The following is a 20,572-nucleotide window of genomic DNA, read 5'->3' as shown; positions in this document are numbered from 1 at the left end:
TTTAAGTCAATGAATCACATGCAAACTAATTGAAACAGTGCCACTCTTGTAGGTTTCGCATCAACGAAGACGTGATGAATCCCTGGGATGGAAGCAACAATGACGATTTAAGAGAAATGCTTAATCAAATGGTCGTACAGCTGCAACAAGAAAACAACTAGACATTTCTACAAGCATGCCAGTATGCAACAGAGTGGTACAAAAAACACATGGCTAAAACGCCATGTCGCACTTCTATATTGACCGGGCATGCATGGATATTCGAACTATATGCGGGCCGTATGGGTCGATTTGAGGAAAATGTTTGCATGCCGAAGGAAGTTTTTGCCGCTTTGTGTGAGACATTAGTAAATGATTTTGGGTTACAAGTACCGCAACGTCCACATGGCTTAGCTGTTGAAGAAAGCGTTGCAATGTTTATCCACGTGTTGAAAGGGATGCAAAATCAGAAAATCCAAGAACAGTTCCAACATTCGGGGGAGACTGTGTCTCGGCACGTGCATAACATATTAACTTCCATGAAAGAGTTCACTGTTGTTCATTATCGGCCCACATATAGTCAGCATCGTATACATCCATACGTGCGGTCTAAACAGAAATACATACCGTTCAAGATACTACTGAAAAACATTACCTACTTATTTGTGCAAAGTCCAGTTATTGTGTTTGTTGATTATTAAGTGGACGTGACGTATGAAAATAACCATTACATGTACCCGTAGGAGCAACAATACAATTGGGTTGTTTGCAGGACTGTATTGGAGTAATAGACGGAACATATGTAAGTGCATGGGTTATGGGGCCAGATGCGGCAACATATTTCGGTAGGAAATACTATCACAAGCAAAATATCATGGCCGCATGCGATTTTGACATGTGTTTCATCTTCATTTCGTGCGGATGGGAAGGAAGTAAGCATGATAGTCGCATCTTCAACGAGATACTAACAAATGACAATGTCCCATTTCCACATCCTCAATAAGGTAACACAGTGCCATGAATTCTTAATTGATGGGGCTACAATTTTTTGTCAAACAACGTTACTTGAAAATGAAGCACAATGTAGATTTTCGTGTCATAAATTGTTGTACTGTCTACAGGCAAATATTATCTTGTCGATTCTGGCTATCCAAACCGGGTAGGTTACCTAGCACCTTTCAGAGGCAGCCGTTACCACCAACAAGAATTCCGACGTACTCAATAGAACAGGACGGCAAAAACGCAAAGGGAATTATTTAACAAAGTTCACTCGTCATTACGCAATGTGGTGGAACACACTTTCGATGCCTGAAAAAATCGATGGGGGTTTATTCGAGACATGCCTCAATATGACTTTGCAAATGTGCAAGTTCAGTTAGTAGGTGCGTCAATGGCATTACATAATTATATACGGCGAAACACAGGTAATCCAACAGCTGTTCACCTAATCTACGATGAGGAAGAGGCTATGACAATAGTAAATGCCATACCAGAAGTTGAACATGACGAGGATGGTTTAATGGTTGGGGATGAGGACCCGTATTTCGCATTGGTGAGCCTTCGCATACACGACAAGTTAGTGTACTTGCGTAATAACGGAACGTTAGGAAATATATAATAGTCCACCTAATTTTCGTAGGGTTGTAACATTGGTAACACATGTGGAACAGACTGTATTCAAATATATTATCATGTACAATATGTATGTGTTTACACGGGAATATAATCCCTTTCAGTTGGTGACGTGCCTAACTTTGAGAAACTAAAAACAACAGAAAAAGCCTTTTCAGGAAAAAAAAAACCAAGGTCAAACAAATAAGAAAAATAAAAAAAAACAAATTCAAAATTTATCATGTGTCACGTCCGTTAGAAACATAAAAAGTTCAGTTTAAAACAACAAAAAGCCAAGAGAGACATGAATAATTATCATGTGCCACGGCAGTACATTATGATTTTTGACATCAAAAAGCCAAGAGAGACATGAAAAATACGCCTCACCCACAAAAAAACAAATAACAAAATAAAAACATAATTTAGCATTTGCCACGTAATTTAAAAATAAATACAACACATGAAAACTCATTTTTCAAAAATAAAAACAAATTAATGTATACCAATAAAAATGAAAATGACCGAAACATAAATTTTAAAAAAAAGAACCAAAAAAATACGCCTCACCCACAACAATAAAAAATAAAAACATAATTTACCATTTGCCACGTAATTTAAAAATAAATACAACACATGAAAACCCATTTTTCAAAAATAAAAACAAATTAATGTGTACCAATAAAAATGAAAATGACAAAAACGTAAATTTTAAAAAAAGAACCACAAAAATATGCCTCACCCACAAAAATAACAAATAAAAAAATAAAAACATAATTTAGCATTTGCCACGTAATTTAAAAATAAATACAACACATGAAAACCCATTTTTCAAAAATAAAAACAAATTAATGTATACCAATAAAAATAAAAATGACAAAAACGTAAATTTTAAAAAAAGAACCACAAAAATACGCCTCACCCACAACAATAAAAAATAAAAAAATAAAAACATAATTTACCATTTGCCACGTAATTTAAAAATAAATACAACACATGAAAACCTATTTTTCAAAAATAAAAACAAATTAATGTATACCAATAAAAATGAAAATGACAAAAACATAAATTAAACAAAAAGAACCACAAAAATACGCCTCACCCACAAAAATAACAAATAAAAAAATAAAAACATAATTTACCATTTGCCACGTAATTTAAAAATAAATACAACACATGAAAATCTATTTTTCAAAAATAAAAACAAATTAATGTATACCACCGATAAAAATGAAAATGACAAAAACGTAAATTAAAAAAAATGAACTAATTAATGTATAGAAAAACAAAAAAAAAATAAAAACGTAAATTCCAAAAAAAAACAACCATAAAAAGACGGCTAATACAAAAACATAAATTCAAAAAAAATGGATAAAAAAAAAATGAACAATGACGCTGACGTGGACCCTACGGCAAGGTCAAGAAATAGCCAAATCACTTGAAGGGCAGTTCGGTAATTTAACAAGAAGACACCTCACCAAAAAAGCCAAAAAGCCAAAAAAAACAAAAAGCTCTTCCCAAACCAGGCTTTTTAGCCCCAGGCTAAAATAGCCAAAAAAGTCAAAAAACCAAAAAGCCAACCCACTTCCCAAATGACACCTGTGTGTGATGATCCCTCTTGTATCTGTGTGTGTATCTCTTAGGAAGATCTCTCTCTCGATGGGTGGGTTTGATTTTTTGTGGGCGGGTTTGATTTTTATGTTTGATTGGGTTTGATTTTTGTATTTGATCGATGGGTGGGTTTGATTTTGATTTTGTTTTTAGAGAGAGAAAGTGGGTTTGCTTCAATTTTGTGATGGTTTTGGTCAATGTTCAACTTCAATTTTGTCAATGTTCAACATTTGTGAAAGAAAGTAGGTTTCCTCCTCTCTTTCCTGCACAAACCAGTTCACTAATGTTGAAGAAGATGAAGAAAGTGTTGAGCACAAATGTCCAACCCACTTTCTTTCACAAATGTTCACTATTTTGTCAATTTTGATCATAATTAGGATTTTGATTTTGCCATTGAGGTATATGTTTAACTTCAATTTTGTTAATGTTCACAAATGTTTGAGACAGAAAAGAGAGGAGGAAGGAAGACGAAGACGGCAAGAAGAAGAAGAAAAAAAAAATGCAAAACGACGTCGTTTTGCATTTTCGAGCCATTCGGGCCAGCTAGATTCGAGCTACCCAGCAGAACTGAATTTATTATGCCAAACGAGTGCATTATCTTTGTCACAAGATAAATAAATAAAAAATACTTGCTTCAAATGGAAAAATATCTTATGAATGTCAAGGTTTGGTTGGTTACCTTGTCTAATAAGCTAGTTTGATAATGTTAGATTTGTAAAAAAGAAATTAAAAAAAGAAAAAAATATTAAAAAGGATGAATAAGAAGAAAATGAATAGGTGTTTGCCAACCGCCTTATGTGACCTGCACGTTTTTAGTTTGACTTTGGGCAAAGCGGTTGGGTATTCCAAGTGACCAATTAACAAAGTCAAATCTACAATTTGATGCTATCACAAAATCAATGGTCTAACAAATATTTTACAATGCAATTTCTTTTCCATTCTAGTTACTTAGAGCATCTCCAACGGTTTAGCAAATTTTTCACCAAATCTGAGGAAAAAAAAGATAATTTCCTCAATCTGATATAAGCCGCTCCAACCGTTGCATTATAGCATGCATCAAAATAAAGGGGACGTCCGGTGGGACGACTGGCCGGTCCACCGATTAGGCCTGAATTTTTTTCTTTTTCAATTTGATCAACCGGTTCTATCTTATCTTGATAAGCAACCTCATTTTTGTCTTATCTTGATTTTACAAATAAAGCTTTGAAAGCTTTCATCAATGGCGGTTTTAGATCTCATGTTTACTTCGTGAAGAAGGGTCGTGAATTTTTTCCAAAAACAATCCAAAGTCTACATTTTTTTTTTATCCAATAAGCAAGGCTTTTTTACAATTCCTCAAGTTTTTCTTTTTTCTGGTTCCAAAAAAAAAAAACTTTTTCTTTTTTCTTGCAGAGTCTTGTCTTCCAAACAACCCAACTTTCCATGTTCAGCTGAAAAAGAAAAAATAAAATAAAACCCAGAAGAATTAGGTCATTTCTAGATAAATAATGATGTGGGTTCGAAATAAATTCGTGTAAAGAATTGATTTTTGGGTTTGGGTTTGTTTCGAGAAAGTGATTTGAGTTTTGATTGCTCGGTTTTGGGGTCATTTTCTTTCTAAGGAAAGTAAGAGAAAACATAAGAGAAAAAGTGAGATTCATCGTGTGTTTTTGGTTTCTTCTATACGAGTCTTGTTTGGGTAGATTTGTGGTGGAGAGGAATAGCTTGAAGGTGACGTCACTGGACTCTTTGAAAGGTGTTTATGAATCTACAATTGTGAATTTTGGGGTTCCTCAATATGGAGGAACAATGGTTGGAACTGTGGTTTATGCAAAGGCTAATCAAAAGGCTTGTAAGAGCTTCAGTGATGTTGTTCTCTCCTTAAAATCCAAGCCTGGTGGTCTTCCGATCTTCTTTCTTGCCGATCGAGGAGTTGAAATTTTTTAATTTACAATTTTTCTTTCTTACACTCAATATGAATGTGTTCTTTCTTACACTCAATTCTTCTTTCCCTTCTTCTGTTATTTTGATAATCGACCGCAAGGGACGAGTGGTGAGTCAACCTGCCGGATATCCGGCTAGTTGACCGGTTGGCCTACTCCGAATGTTACAGCATAGTGAAATGGTGAAATCTCGCACTTGTCCTCAGTTTGACGAAAGTTTTGTTCCGTTCTCAGTTTGATATCAATTTGGTGAAACCATTGGAGAGGGAAAAAGGGACTTTTTCATCAAATTTGAATTACTTAATCTGATGTGTAACACCCTCAAAATATTATACAAATCAACCATTCATAAAGTCTATAAGCATAGTAGAAATATTATATTTTCATTCATCAGAGTCTTCTTTACAAAAAGTATTACGTACAATACATGTTCATAAATGTTTATAACTGATAACAAGTAAATAATGTCCTACGGGCTTACAACTTTCCAAGTTGTCACTTGGTTACAACAAAAGAAGAGTTCTAACTCTTTTACATATAAAGCCCTCGGCTTGAAATTTTATATTAAACGCCAAACAAAATATACAAAGTGGAGCCTTCAACCCCTAAGCCTCCCAAGCTATGTCCTTGAAGGTGGCATGTCACCTGTACCTGAAAATGGTGTCCCAAGTTGGGTGAGCCAAAGCCCAGTAGAGATATGCTAAACCATATATGAGAAATAATTATGACATAAGCATCAGATAAATGTGAGATATTTCTTAACCGACACATATTATTTCCGTGACCATTCAATACATATAACCATATCTCAATTCATTTCCAATCATCCATTTCGGGTAAATCTATTTACCAAATTCATAGTTATCAAAACAACCAAAATGAGATTTCAACTCAGTGGTTCACAATTCAATGCATTCATCAATCCAACACTTCTATTTCTTGCCATTTTACGGAATCACATTCGAGAGAACCGACACCCATAAATAAATAAGGTTTTGGGACTTTCACCCTGGACACTCCAGCCAACTTAATTATCAATGGAGTCCATCCCCTATCTCTTCCCAAACAATGGAGTATATCCCCTATCTCCTCCCATTCAAAGATACATATACAATGTATTTAAGCACGTTGTCATATACAATGACTGATTAATTCACATTTTCAATGGTTTACTCAAACAGTCATATTCAATGACACAATTCAATTGATTAGTTTCAATTTTCTTAATTCTTATGCATTTTCTACAACAATCATAGCTATCCTCCACCGATAGCCCAAAACAGATAAATAAATCTATCAACAGATAATTTACCAAATTTCCATAGGTGAGTAATTTATCAATCCAACTACACCATTTAATCACATTTCCCCCAATTTCATAATTCCTAAACCAATTTCATATTTCCACATTGATTTCACTATTTATACAAAATAGTTTATTTAATTCAAACTAGGGCATTTTTCCCCATTTTCCAAATATTGCACCCAAGGCCTAATTCCACCCATTATACACAAATAGCCCCATTTTCAAGAACTCACAAACACATATGGAGTTCAAAATAGAAAACCCCTCTTTTGCAAATCAAAACCCAACCCTAACTTCACCCAAGCTTCCCAACTCCACCATTTATGCAAAAATGACAAATGTCTAGGTCAAAACTCATATTAAAGAGTAGATTATCCCTGCCTTAAATGGAGAAGCTCAAAGAGGAAGAAGGAGAAACTTGAAGATGCTCCAAACTTAAACTGGATCAAAATGAAGCCCACGCGATACTCCACCCTTTTTACAAAGGAAGTAGGGTAGAAGAACACTAGATCAAAGGAGTATTTGTAAAGAGAGGGGGTGTTTTAGAGAGAGAGGCAATCGAATTAGGGTTTTGAGTGAAGAAAAGGTCAAAAAGTGATATAAAATCACGCTGTTGCGAACTGATATATACGAGACTCGCTCGAGCGAAGGAGTTGTCGCTCAAGCGACCAGACACAACAAGTGGCTTCACTTGAGCGCAAGAAGCGTCGCTTGAGCATACAATGCAAGCTTCAGGTCTGCCACCAACGCAGACGTACGCTCGAGCGCAAGAGTTCTCGCTCAAGCAAAGGAACAAAGAATACATGTCTCGCTCGAGCGCAAAAGTTCTCACTTGAGCGAAAACTGCGTCTAAGAAAGAAACCTAAAGACCCTTAATCCTCACTCGAGCGCAAGAAACCCTCGCTCAAGCGAAGAATCAAATATCCAAGGCTCGCTCGAGTGCAAAAAACCTCGCTCGAGCGAAGAAGTCAAAACCTGGGCTAGCAACCATTTGCACCAATAGACAACCAACATGTTCCAAACTCGCCCAACAAGTCCCAAAACTCAAATTTGAAGAATCAAAGGGAGGAAACAAGACAAAGACAACAACATACAACTACGGAACCCGAGTCCAGAACACAACAAAGGTCAGGGTAAAACCTGGATCGCTATAACCTCCTCCCCTTAAAGAATTTCGTCCTTGAAATTTTATACAAGTTTCAAAATTTTGGTTATTCAATTCCCAACGCGATTACAATTCAACATTCACCATCATGACCCACCCACCGGTCATTCCATTTCTTCATAAGAGAATAAATTCACAACATATACAACTCAACACATATTACTAATATGCATATTTCGAGATTTAACAAATTCTAACACATACATCTCATGTTTCCAAAACATATTCAATGTTCATAATAAGTTTACATTTCCAAAACTTAAATAACATATGCAATGTTCAATTTAACTTGTGTTTCTGAAACATACTCAACATTCACAATGTGTTACAATCTCAAAACATATACAATGCTCTTATAGTTCTTAAACAAAACTAAAATTTCAACGTATGCTCAAACATCAACAAATAGGTCCGCATATTTCTCTCGGACCTCCATTTCACATTCCCAAGTTGCTTCCTCAACCCCGTGATGTTTCCACAATACTTTGATCAAGGGAATCGTCTTGCCTCACAAGACTTGGTCCCGCCTATCCAAGACTCTCACCAGTCTCTCCTCATACGAGGCATCCTCATCTACCTCTAAGTCGGTCCAATCCAACACATGTGATGGATCCAGCTCCTACTTTCGAAGCATACTAATATGAAACACGTCATGCACTCCGGAAAGTTGTGGCGGTAATGTCAAACGATATGCAACCTTCCCAATCCGCTCAAGGATTTCAAAAGGGCTAATAAATCGAGGGGATAACTTCCCACTCTTTCCAAACCTCATCAAACCCCGTCTAGGTGATATTTTCAAAAAGACGTGATCACCACCTCGAATGACAACGGTTTCCTCCTATGGTCGGCATAACTCTTTTGGTGACTCTGGGCTGTAACCAACCTCTTACGGATAAGTGCCACCTTCTCCGTCGTTTCCTGAACTAATTCGGGACCTAACAGAGGTGCATCACCCACCTCGGCCCAACACACTGGAGATCTATACGGTCGGCCATACAAGGCCTCAAACGGTGCCATGCCAATACTCGATTGGAAACTATAATTGTAAGCAAACTTCACTAAGGGTAGGTGTCTCTCCCACGACCCCTTAAAGTCGAGGACACAGCCTCGAAGCAAATCCTCAAGTATCTGAATAGTACGCTCGGACTGCAGTCTGAGGATGGTAAGCCATACTAAAAGTCAATCTAGTGCCTAAGACACTCTGCAAACTTTGCCACAACCGGGCAGTGAAATGCGGATCTCTATCTGAGACAATCGACACTGGGACCCCGTGTAATCTCACTATGTCCCAAATGTACAAGTCAACAAGGTAATCTACTGAATCTCTTACATGCATAGGGATAAAATGAGCTGACTTGGTCAACCAGTCAACTACCACCCAAATGGCATCACTACCCCGTTGAGTCCTCGGAAGACCCACAACAAAATCCATCGTGACATGCTGCCACTTCTACTCAGCTATAGGCAAGGGTTGCAACAAACCCGTTGGCCTCTGGTGTTCGGCCTTCATTTGCTGACAAGTGAGGCACCTCGATACAAACACTGCCACATCCTTCTTCATACCCCTCCACCAAAACTGGCAACTTAGATCATGATACATCTTTGTGCCTCCCGGATGCACCGCAAGGCGTGAATGGTGAAACTCTCGGAGTACTTCCTCTCGACAAGACTCCGGCACAAACAAGCGGTCTCGGTATCTCACACTCAAGTCGGGATACACAGACAAACCCTTTTCTACCTTCCCACTAGAGATCTTCTCCAGGAGGGATTCTACCTCAAAGTCACCCTTCTGCACTTTTAACACTCGGTTCACAAGTGTAGGTTGTGCAACTACAGAAAACAAGGCTGCGGACTCAACAAACTTGCCCAGACGGAAGTCAAATTCACCAAGGGCACCCAACATCTCTCATTCCCGGATAGCGATACAAGCTACACTACTGATGGATTTCCTACTTAGGGCATCAACCATCACATTGGCCTTCCCCGAATGATAATGTAACTCGAAGTCATAATCCTCTATGAACTCCATCCACCTTCTCTACCTCAAATTTAAGTCCTTCTGTGTAAATTGATACTTCAGACTCTTATGGTTAGAAAATATCTCAAATCTCTCACCATACAGATAGTGCCTCCAAATCTTCAAGGCACAAATTACAGCTACTAACTATAAATCATGAGTGGGGTAGTTTCTCTCGTGTGTTTTCAACTACCGCAAGCCATAGGCTACTACTTTCCCTTCTTGCATCAGCACACAACCCAAACCTTCTCGTGAGGCATCACAGTACACTGAATAATCCAAAACCCTCTCCAGAATAATCAAGACTGGAGCAGTGGTAAGTCTAACTTTAAGTTCTTGGAATGACTTTTCACAAGTCTCACTCCATACAAATTTGACCCCTTTCCGTGTCAATCTAGCCAAAGGCGAAGCTAATTTGGAGAAGTCTTTCACAAACCGACGGTAATACCCGGCCAATTCCAAGAAACTACGGATCTCGAAAACATTCTTAGGTTGTGCCCAATCCTGCACTGCCTCTATCTTGGATGAATCCACAGGTACCCCTTCCACGAAAACTACATGGCCTAAGAACTTAACCTCTCTTAGCCAGAACTCACATTTCCCAAACTTTGCATACAACTTATGGGCTCTAAGCAACTCAAGCACCACTCGCAAGTGTTCCTCGTGCTTCTCCTCAAAGGGTGAATAAATTAGAATGTCGTCCACAAAGACGACTACAAAGCGATCTAAGAACTCCTAGAAAATCCAGTTCATCAAGTCCATAAACACAGCTGGGGCATTGGTTAGCCCAAAAGGCATCACCAGAAACTCATAATGGCCATACCGCGTACGGAATGCCATCTTCGGAATATCCTCCTCCCTGACTCTCAACTGATGGTAACTCGATCTCAAATCTTTCTTAGAAAAACAACGGGATCCTTTCGACTGGTCAAACAAATCATCTATACGAGGCATAAGGTACTTGTTCTTAACCGTAACCCGGTTCAACTTTCGGTAATCAATGCAAAGTCTCAAGGCCACATCTTTCTTCTTAGCAAAGAGGGCTAGTGCTCCCCAAAGCGAAGTACTAGGGCGAATAAAACTCTTATATAACAATTCCTGGAGCTGAACCTTCAACTCGCTCAACTTAGCCGGTGCAAAACGGTATGGTGCCATGGAAATCGGTGTCGTACCAGGCACTAGATCGATAGAGAACTCAATCTCTTGGTAAGGTGGTAAACTAACAAGATCCTCAGGAAAAACGTCCAAGTACTAACAAACCACTTTTGGCAACTCAACCTGGGCCTCATCACACTCACTACTCATAAAGCTAGAGAGAAGACAACTAAGTTCACTCCTCCCTCGTGGATCATACACTGGTGGTAAGACTCTACCAACCCGATCCCCCAAAAAATGAAAACACTCGCCGTTCAAGGTATAACCCTCTGGCGGTAACAATCTATAACAACCCGGTATGACGATAACCAATCCATACCCAAAATAAAATAAAAACCAGATATATCCATCAACACAAAAAAAAATGGAAGCCGACGATCGGTGACCTCTATGTTACAACCCCGACACCCCTACTTCAGAACCATCTCAACCCCGATAGATGACACAACACAAATAGGAGATTCTAACTACGCCAACTCCAACCCCAAAACATATGCAAATATAGACGAAATAAATGAATGGGATGCACCCGTATCAATCAACACATTAGCAACCGAGTTACAAAACAAAAAGGTACCTCTCACAACAGATGGAGCCGGTACAAGATCTGGCGCGGTAACAGCATACACACCTCTTGAAGGTTTCTGATCTACTTGCTCACCTTTCGGAGCATAAGACTGTTACACTGACTAAGTCGAAGAGGCTCCCTAATTGGCCCTCGAGACCTGAACTGACTGTGCTGGCTGGTGACTCTGTGACTATCTCGAACCAGACGCACCAGGTGTGCCACCTAACTGCGGGCAAAACCTCTTTAAGTGCCTCGCCTGTCCACACTGATAACAAGTGAGTGGCTGGCCTCTACCCTGACTGTGGCCCTGAGAACGGGCCGAAGATGAAGTTGCTCGCTGCCCTCCTCCTATCTGTGGGCAAGCTGGAGACTTGTGGCCCAATTGACCACATTTGTAACAGGTGATGTTTCCCTAACCGCCTTTCCCAGAACCCAAACTTGGTACTAGAAAGGTAGATCTCAAATGCACTCCCAGGGACTGCTGAGGGTTAGAACCCCTTTGCTTCTTACCGTCTCCCTGGCCATCCTAACTCCTCCTGAAGCCCCTCATCCTCTTCTTCTCTGCATGCATGATAGTCTCAAGATGGCCAATAGCCTCCACAAGGCGCCCATACTCCCTGATCATGGACCCGACAACTCTAAACATGAGTCTGGTCCTCAACCTCTTCTCGAACTCCAAACATCGGTGCTCCTCAGTCGCTACTAATTCCAGTGCAAACCTAGACAAGCTGGTAAAGGTGGCCTCAAACTCCGCCACTGGTGTATTCAACTGCACCAACTTAGAGAATTGATCCCGCAACTTCTCCCTCACTGTAGCTGGCAGGTACTTGTCCTAGAAAACTTCAACAAAGGCCTCTCAAGTCCCTCCAATGCGCCCACGCACATACTTCCACCACTGACCCACATCTTCCTTAAGCTGGAAGGACGCCAAGGTCACCCTCAAACCTCCATCTTCGATGCCAAACATCTCAAATGTCTTCGTCATCTGCTCAAGTCACTCATCGGCCTTCAGTGGCTCCTTAGGGTCTCCTAAAAATTCATCCGGATTCGACCGAAAAAACTCCCCCTTCAGAAAAGACAGCCCTGCCTCAGCTACTTGGGCCTGGACTTGATTCTCAACCCTGTGAATGTCGATAAATTCCCTCAATGCTCCGGCCATTTCGCGGCTAAAGCGCCCATGGCCTGCTGACCAACCGGTTCGACCACATTGGCCTAACCCACTCCTTCCTCCTGTGCCAGAATCTCATCTGGTATAGGCATCTCCTACCTTCTAGGACTACCATGCCTACCACCACGACCTCCTCCTGACATCCTAATAAAGGTAACAGAAGAAATTGGCACATATTCAAATGTGCCGAAACTATCTCACTCGCGTCCTAATACAATGGAAAACAATAATTCACTCCACGTAAGCACATAATCACATAAACATATACGAATTTTGTTTCCGGATAATGACCGTCCCGTGGCGTTGTTAGAGTTCTAGTTAGAAACAGTAATGATCAAGTGCCTTTCCAACGGGACTCCCAGAAACCCATAGACCCGATCAACATCTTAGAAACTAAATCCCATACCCATATAGTCACCTAAGCATGTTATCATATAAGCACATAATATCACACATAAGTCTCTAACAAGAGAGACAAACCCATTATGATACTAACCACTTCCCGCGCACCCAAAATATTCAAACCCGGTACGCTCTGATACCAAGTTGTAACGCCCTCAAAATATTAGAAATATTATATTTTCATTCATCAGAGTCTTCTTTACAAAAAGTATTACGTACAAAACATGTTCATAAATGTTCATAACTAATAAGGTTTCGGGACTTTCACCCTGGACACTCCGGCCAACTTAATTATCAATGGAGTCCATCCCCTATCTCCTCTCAAACAATGGAGTACATCCCCTATCCCCTCCCATTCAAAGATACATATACAATGTATTTAAGCACGTTGTCATATACAATGACTGCTTAATTCACATTTTCAATGGTTTACTCAAACAGTCATATTCAATGACACAATTCAATTGATTAGTTTCAATTTTCCTAATTCTCATGCATTTTCTACAACAATCATAGTTATCATCCACCGATAGCCTAAAACAGATATTTCTAAACAGATAAATAAATCTATCAACAGATAATTTACCAAATTTCCATAGGTGAGTAATTTATCAATCCAACTACACCATTTAATCACATTTCCCCCAATTTCATATTTCCACATTGATTTCACTATTTATACAAAATAGTTTATTTAATTCAAACTAGGGCATTTTTCCCCATTTCCCAAATATTACACCCAAGGCCTAATTCCACCCATTATACACAAATAGCCCCATTTTCAAGACCTCACAAACACATATGGAGTTCAAAACAGAAAACCCCTCTTTTACAAATCAAAACCCAACCCTAACTTCACCCAAGCTTCTCAACTCCACCATTTATGCAAAAATGACAAATGTCTAGGTCAAAACTCATATTAAAGCGTAGATTATCCCTACCTTAAATGGAGAAGCTCAAAGAGGAAGAAGGAGAAACTTGAAGATGCTCCAAACTTAAACTTTTTTGGATCAAAAGGAAGCCCACGCGATACTCCACCCTTTTTACAAAGGAAGTAGGGTAGAAGAACACAAGATCAAAGGAGTATTTGTAAAGAGATGGGGTGTTTTAGAGAGAGAGACAGCCGGATTAGGGTTTTGAGTGAAGAAAAGGTCAAAAGTGATATAAAATCACGCTGCTGCGAACTGATATATACAAGGCTCATTCAAGCGAAGGTGTTGTCACTCAAGTGACCATACACAATAAGTGGCCTCGCTCGAGCGCAAGAAGCGTCGCTCGAGCACACAATGCAAAGCTTCAGGTCTGCCACCAACGCAGACGCATGCTCGAGCGCAAGAGTTCTCGCTCGAGCAAAGGAACAAAGAACACACGTCTCGCTCGAGTGCAAAAGTTCTCGCTCAAGCGAAAGCTGCGTCTAAGAAAGAAACCTGAGGACTCTCAATCCTCGCTCAAGCACAAGAACCCTCACTCAAGCGAATAAGCCAAAACCAAGGCAGTAACCATTTGCACCAATAGACAACTAACCTGTTTCAAACTCGCCCAACAAGTCCCAAAACTTAAATTTGAAGAATCAAAAGGAGGAAACAAGACAAATACAACAACATACAACCACGGAACCCGAGTCCGGAACACAACAAAGATCGGGGTAAAACTTGAATCACTATAACGCACCATTGGAGATGGCCCTACAAAAGTTTGATGAAAGTGAGAATTTTATTTATATTATATTTCAATCATGACATGTTCGCATAGTTACATTTGTCTTGAATTGTTTTCAGAGTTTAAACAAGGTGTTGGATATTTTTAAATTTGCTTAGAAAGGTTTCTTGTATAGTTTGTATCGGAAGATTAATACTTCTCTACCTAGATTTACACTAATCATTTGTACTTTGATTTTTGAAATAAAAAAATTACAGAATTAGAAAAAAGTAGGTCGAAAAAGACAAAAAATTGAATTGTATGATGTAAATTTAAATTTGTGTGAAGTGGACCATACTCAATGAATCTGCTTCACAGTTCATTTTATTATTTTTCAGAATAATTTTTGTAAGTTGCATTGTTGTTTTTGAAACTATTGTTGGCATATGGTTTGAAACAAAAAAAAAACTTGGAATGATAATAAAGAAATTTATCTTGTTTGCCTCAATTGTTTATTTATTATAGATGTTCACCAAATAAGCTTCTAGGCCTATGAAAGTAACAAGTGAGGAATACTCACAAATAATTAAATTTCATATAAACAAAGAGAAAAGAAATAGAACAACATGCCTCTAATTCAAGCACTTTGTAGGCTTGTACATTGCTATGCAACTCCTATCTATTTGAGGTGATTCCTTGCCACCACAGTTGCAATAGGTATCATGTCACGACCCAAACCCGTCCCTATGGGTTTAGCACCGTAACCAGCCAGTAATCCGAGATTATCGAAGGCCTACTTAACAGTAGAACAGTAATACAGAGTACAGGGACTGGCGGAAGCCAATACAGTAATTAAAGTTGTCCAATGAGCTGTAACAGTCTGCATGCAAAAGACTTTTCATACATGTATACAGTCAGTACCAAACAATATGCACAATATTTACAATCTTTTAGGATAGGGACTTAATCCCTGTGTAAACAATATAGTTCAAAAACATTCAGTCTATACAGTATTATAGAACAGTGACAGTTGGGTGAAACTAAGACACCCCCAAAGCAGCCTAAGCTTGATCACACTTGGAACCTTGCAGTGACGCACAATGGTTGGCTGACAAAACAAGAGCCTGCCTGATGCCCCTAGCAACAGTCCGGTGCCTGAACACCTACATATATATATAAGCAGTGAGCTAAAGCCCAGTGAATAACATATGCGTAAAAAGGTTAAGAATGAATATCCTTTCAGTATTAAAAACAGTCAATTAAAGAGTATATCAGTCATTCAGTTTATGGCTCACATTTCATGCCAACAGTCATTCAGAAACTATAATAGTCATATGTGGTACATCCAATAGTAAAACAGTACAGTAGGTCTTATAGACCAAACAGTCAGTTGATGGCCATCATATCAGTAAACAGTAGTGGTTCCAACATGGGAACCAATAGAGATCTCTGTGACAGTAGCAGTACAGTACAGTAACAGTAGGTTGCTATGGATGCCACGAATACAGTTCACAAATTGGACATCATTCATTCAGTAACAGTATTATTTCAGAAAATAGTAGAAGATAATCATTATTGAACATATCTTTACAACATTGTTACTCACAGAGTTCTGGGCTACAGATAAGCTAGAGCGTCTCCGGAATGCCAACCCTACACAGTTACAGATTGAACACACACTAAGCTACACGGTTGGAAAAAATAATAACTTAATCCCTAATTTGCCTCAGTGTGGTTCTACATCAATATCTTCATTAAGATGCCTTAAGCTAGGCCTAGGAATGCCTAGAATGAAATGAGGATACAAAGATGCGCTTTAAAAACATTTTCAAAATTTTCAGAAAATAGAGGTCTCGCTCGAACGTGATTATCTCCGCTCGAGCGGACATTTACACTTGAGCGTATACTTCCATGCTCGAGCCGACTGTAAAACAGTCAAAAGTACTGGATGTGTGAAAATCATGCTCGATAGGCGCTCTACACCCGCTCGAGCATGAGACACAAGATCCGCCTCGAGCGTCCAATACCCCGCTCGAGCGGACTGCAAACATAACTAAAGTGCTGGATGCACGAATTTCATGCTCGAGCGCCAGTCACCCCGCTCGAGCGTGAGTCCAAAATCTGGAACTCCCAGATTTGAACCTCAAGCTCAAAATCAACTTCAAATGTATCAAATTCGATCCTTTTGGGCTAATTTTCTGGAAAACACTTCAAAACTCATAACATTACATGTTTCAAAGATCCATTTGAGAAATCGAAGCCCAAAGGTAGTTCAATTAAACCCAATTTCAAACCAAATTTCATGAACATGACCTCAATGCAACATGCATGAGTTAAATCAACTTTAAAGTTCAAATACATGCTCAAGTGAGTCAATTTCTTCAAAGACAAGATGAATTCATGGATTTTAACACAAACATGAACATGCATGCAAGATTCCCATGAAATCCAACCTCCAAACTCAACAATGTAAACATGCATGCATGATTTGAGCTACAATACAACATACTAGAGCCAATTCTAGATGTAGCTCTCTAAACTACCATGATCCATGCTAGATACAACTTAGATACACAATTAAGAGAGTGATTTCTCTACCTTATGTCTTCAATTCAAGGGTAGAAGCACAAATATGCAAGAATCCCTTCAATTTCTCTTAATCTCCAAGCCAATTCTCAAGAACTCAAGATTTTCTCTTACCCTCTCTCTCTCTAGTCGGTTGTGACTCTCAAAATGGACTGAAGAAATGTTTAGTCAAGAGTGTATGAAGTGGAGAGGAGTTGCCTAGATTAATCCACTAGGTGGCAAATTGGTAAATAGGGCTAACTCTTGTAATCTAGCTTATTTTAATCTAATTTAATCATACCAAATCGCATTTTAAATAAATATACCATTAAATCACATAATTTCTAATGATCATAAAACATTAATCAATTTCTGATTCGACCGCCGATAAGGCCTTCAATTCGCAGTTTAAACACAAAACATGAACAGATAATTTACCAGTCAAACAGAGAGAAATGCAATTAAACTCATATACTCAATCAATCAATTCAGACTTTCAGTCAATCAGTCAATTAGCATGCTTAGTCTCAGTTTAGCAGTAAACAGTGGTGAGGGTTATCACATATCACTAATGGCAAGGCTATGGAAACAGCAATAAATAACACAGACAAGACATTATTAGATGTCATTGAAATCATAGAACTGTCATATGTTGTTGCGAGTGCACACATTGAAACTTGCAACTCTAATTGCAAAGGGAATCCACGTGTGAGAACATTGATCATGTAGAGAGAGGTGAAGAACCCTACTGAGTTGGGAACGAGAAACAAGCACCAGAACACACTCGATGAACTCATGACCGATTGTCCAGCAATATGTGGTTTGGTAGTATCTGTCCCATTGTTGGTACTATTTGTCCCATTGTTGGTAGTATCGCCTTACCAAACACCACCTGGAGGGCTAAGCACGGTTGATATGTTGCGGTGGCAATAAGTATAGCTATCACAAGCATGGTGTTTCGTGTTTCACTCGGCGAATCTCTAAACTTGTCGTATTTGAAATAGTCTAGCAACTGTATAGCTGGAGATAGAGTCCGTTCAATTGTCACTGACCAGTCATTTGATAGGTTAGTTGTAACACCCTGATTTTGGCTAGTTAATGCTAGTGTCGATGTGTGCAAGTCTCTAGCTCTCTTAGCACCGGCTTGCCTAAGAACATCTTCAATCTCTCTATCGCCCGCTCTCCTTTGGAAACTTAATAAAACATCAAGAGCCGTGAGGTTATTCTTGTTTAAGGAATTCACTTCCACCACTGCCCTAGTAACGGAATGTTTACCAAGCAATAAGTCGACAACCTGCTCATAATTTATCTCATAATTAAAAGAACAATAATATACAAATAAAAAAAATTATAAAGAAACTCTAATCAAAATATCATTTCAAATAAAAAAACAGACTTGTCAAGGTGACTATTATTATCAGATCATTCAAGTTTAATATTTGTATTAAAAAATTTCTCGACACAAAAGGGTATAAAGGGAAATACTTGCCTCGTACTGTCTTCCTAAGATAGCTAGGTGCAAGATGGTGCTGCCATGCTCATCCTCCATGCTCAAAACACCCTCTTTCTTGATATTTTTGAGATGTTCCACCAACACTCTCAACGCTTCAATTTGATTATTCTTGACTGCAAGGTGAAGGGCAGTCTTTCCCCGAACCGTGACATGTTCAACAGAATCCAGGCTAGCAGCGAGCAATTCTACCTTTGATCGCCGCGTAGTGGAGGGGTATCCTCTTGTCTCTACCCATCAGCGTGCACAGATCACGATTCACGTTCAAGCTCAAGAGCTCTTTAACAATCTCTAAATACCCATTCACCGAGGCAATATGGAGGGGACTAAAACCGTCTTGGTTGAGCACCTCGGCGAATTTTGGCTTCAATTCTAGTATTTTTCGTACAAAATTGAGGTGGCCAGCCATAGAAGCAATGTATAATGGAGTCTCTTCCTCTGTTAATGATACATAGTGTAGAATTAGGGAATTATATTGGATCAAATTGAGCAAAAGGTCAACATCACCTATCTGGGCAGCCACAATTAACCTTCTATCCATTCTTGTACAAGAACTTAGCAACAACAATGGAAGATTTAACTGTAGAAAAAAGAACGTATTGGTAAATATATAGATACGGAAGATGTGATTGTTGTGCTTGTGAGAGAGAGAGATAGAGAGAGAGAGACGAATCCACCAAAATTTCCACTTCCTTTTGGTGGAAGTCAGAAAGGTAGGAGGAAGGAGTGGGAGAGCTTCGGTGGCACACCATTCTTGACTTTGGTGAATAAGATGTTTTACTCAATTGAAGCCATAGGAATTATTCTCTTCACATAAGACAGAAGGATATAAAAAAATTATGTTGTAGTCCTAGGACAAATTTATGTAGTTTCTTAATTTATTTTTCATTAGTTGAAACAGTACGATCTATTGTTTTATATTAGTTTCTGGGAGAGAAAAAGACAAGTGACACTATGTGTATGGTGGAGACTATTAGAAAAAAGATTGGGAACTCTAAAAGAAAAGCTTTAGAAAGTTTTAATGGTGTGTAGATTCTATAATGATGTGATGTTTGTATCTTATTATTGTTGTTGTTTTTTGTTTTATTGTCAAGTCATTAGAGCCTTGTTTAGAGCTTCCAAATTAAAGAAATGTATCATTTCTGAGAATATTATCCCGAGATTACAAAACAACTTATCTAAGGATAGAATTGCCTATCTACTATCTTTACTAGACTATTATAAGTGAGAACGTGTTTTGAGATCAAACTAGAAAAAATGTTAACGAGCCTAAAAAAATTGTGCTTCAATTTGGGGCTTGTAATTTTTAAAGTGCTACTATTAGCATTTGTTAAAAAAATTTGGACTTTCTATTTTTTTTGGACCCTCATCCTAAACCCTAAATTTTAATAATATTTTTTTAGATACCAAATCTATCCATATTCATAATATTTTCACAATCAAATGCATCCCTACCTAATTTTTCATAACCTTTCCTTTCCTATTACTTGACCGTTCGTCTCCTCTGTTTCGTCTCCTCTGCACTGACCTAATCTACCCATTTCTTACAGAGTGCTGTTGACCCTGTTTGGTAGAGCTTATTTCCAGCTTATTTCAGCTTTTAGCTTAATTTAAGTTATTTTGATGTGTTTGGTTCAGCTTAATAATACAGCTTATAGCTTTTTGTAAGTCAAAAATCAACTTATTCTTTGAGTAGGGGAGGAGAAGCTTAATTTATAAGTCAAAAATCAGCTTATATTCACAGATATAAGCTATAAGCTGTTAGGCTGTAAGTTATAATCACTTTTCCACAGCTCTACCAAACAGGGCCGTTGTTTCATTGCTGTTTTTTTTTTTTCTTTTTTTTTTTCTTTAGAACGTTTCTTGCTGTTGAAGAACACCAGCCTTTTGTTGGTGGTGGAGCCGCACATAACGTAGCTAGTGGTGGAGCCACACACAATAAAGCTGTAGACTTTTTT

General features: G+C 38.6%; 1 long non-coding RNA gene and 1 other non-coding gene across 2 annotated transcripts; both read right to left on the bottom strand.

Moving 5' to 3' along the window:
* Nucleotides 1-15,112: 15,112 nt before the first annotated feature.
* Nucleotides 15,113-16,278, bottom strand: LOC145813893 (uncharacterized). Its single transcript, XR_014357288.1, has 2 exons — nt 16,146-16,278; nt 15,113-15,702 (listed from the first exon to the last, which is right to left on the bottom strand). It is a non-coding gene; the product is annotated as an uncharacterized LOC145813893 (long non-coding RNA).
* Nucleotides 16,279-17,552: 1,274 nt separating this feature from the next.
* On the bottom strand, nt 17,553-19,307 carry LOC114258585 (uncharacterized). Its single transcript, XR_014357287.1, has 2 exons — nt 18,594-19,307; nt 17,553-18,398 (listed from the first exon to the last, which is right to left on the bottom strand). It is a non-coding gene; the product is annotated as an uncharacterized LOC114258585 (transcript).
* Between the last annotated feature and the right edge of the window lie 1,265 nt (nt 19,308-20,572).

This window comes from Camellia sinensis, chromosome 15, assembly GCF_055761805.1.
Source record: "Camellia sinensis isolate YWXY chromosome 15, ASM5576180v1, whole genome shotgun sequence".
NCBI lineage: Eukaryota > Viridiplantae > Streptophyta > Magnoliopsida > Ericales > Theaceae > Camellia > Camellia sinensis.
The sequence above is the reverse complement of the archived record's forward strand: the minus strand, read 5'-3'. Positions and strand labels throughout refer to the sequence as shown.